Below are 1,650 nucleotides of genomic sequence, written 5' to 3' on the forward strand. Positions count from 1 at the left end.
AACAACGTTACAAAAGCTTTAAAACAGTGTTATAAAACAACGTTAAAACAGCGTTAAAAAACAGTGTTGACTATAAAGATCCGACTGACAGAAAACGTAAAACAGCAAAAACAGAGTAAAGTTACAACAAACTGACCATTTGCTCAGTTGCTCCTGATAAATAACTCTTCAGGTGCACGCGGCTGCTTTGGGGCCCTTTTTATTTTGGGGCCCCCGGGTACCTGAGACTCTTCTGCCCCTGATGCTGAGAGAAAGTGAAAGCCCTGAAAAAAAGTCCACTTCAGGAACATAAAGCAGCGTTTTTCCTTCCTCTGCGGTCCGCTGCTGGGGCCGGTGGGGGGCCGGTGGGGGGCCGGTGGGGGGCCGGTGTGGGGCCGGTGGGGGGCCGGTGGGGGGCAGCCTGAGTGAATCATCGGTGGAAACAGGGAGGAAGACTTCAGCAGAAATCTGCTGTTAAATGAGTTCGGACAGCATGACATCACGGGGTAATTAAAACCGCGCGGTGGAATTCCTGCGCGCAGGTCCGCTGGAGGATCTGTGCGCACCTGCAGGTGTGTGCGCGCGGTTGGTGCGTGAGGGAAATATTTTCACTGGACGGAGTTCAAACTTCTGGAGGGAAGCAGAAAAAAAAGGCATGATGACGCCATTCTTGCCTCTCTGTGGAAAAAAAAAAGTTGGATTTAAAGAAGTTTCTTACAAGATATCCTGCAGAACAGACGCGCGCAGAGCTCCGTGGCAGGCAGGGTCTCACGAGCACTATGGTTCTCACACACGGTGCGTGGGACTATAAGACTTCACAGGACCCTCAGCCTCTGGAACTCTCTGGTTGTCCTCAGCCCGGCCGATGTTCGCAGCCCGTTTCCCGGAGGAGAGGTCGCTCATCCCGGGGGCAGAACGCAGAGGGGCATCAGAGGATGAGAGGGTGCACGGCACCGCGCACGCTTCTGCTTCCAGGCAAACAGCTCGTTCACTTTATTGCCATGCCGGCCTGTCGGGGGGCAACAGGACTTTAGGATGAAAGTTGGGAAGCGCGTTTCTCTGCTGCTCAGCTGCTGGACTCTGCTTCACCTGCACCCGGTCCCGGCCTCACTCAGCAGGACCAGACCCGCTCAGAACCAGCACCAGCACCAGCACCAGCACCAGCACCAGCACCAGCACCAGCACCAGCGGCTGGGAGAGGCAGCGGCGGCGGGGGAGCCGGTCCGGGGAGGAGCCGCCCGCGGGGCGCACAGCGCCGGGAAGCAGCCGCTAACCGCGGCCGGGACCCGGAGAGCGTCCGCGCACAGCCGCGCGGGGCCGCCGCCGATCAGGGGCGAGACGGACCGGGAACATCTGCAGCAGCAGCAGCGGGAACATCTGCAGCAGCAGCAGCGGGAACATCTGCAGCAGCAGCAGCAGCAGCGGGACAGAGCGGCGGGCTTTGCGCGCAGAGAGGCTGCGCGCTCCTGGCCGCCCGCCGGGGATGCGCGCCTCAAAGCGCACGCTCCTGCAGCTGTTAACTCACGTGCAGCTGGGAAAGGGACCGCGGCTGTTGGAGGTGGAGGTGGAGGCTCACTGGGGAAGAGTTTGGGGAAAGTTGCTCCGGCGGATCCGGCGGACAGGAGCCCCAAAGCGGGACCCAAGCAGCCGCTGGTGACCCCCCATGACTAC

Source organism: Odontesthes bonariensis, chromosome 3 (assembly GCF_027942865.1).
Source record: "Odontesthes bonariensis isolate fOdoBon6 chromosome 3, fOdoBon6.hap1, whole genome shotgun sequence".
In the NCBI taxonomy this organism is placed as follows: domain Eukaryota; kingdom Metazoa; phylum Chordata; class Actinopteri; order Atheriniformes; family Atherinopsidae; genus Odontesthes; species Odontesthes bonariensis.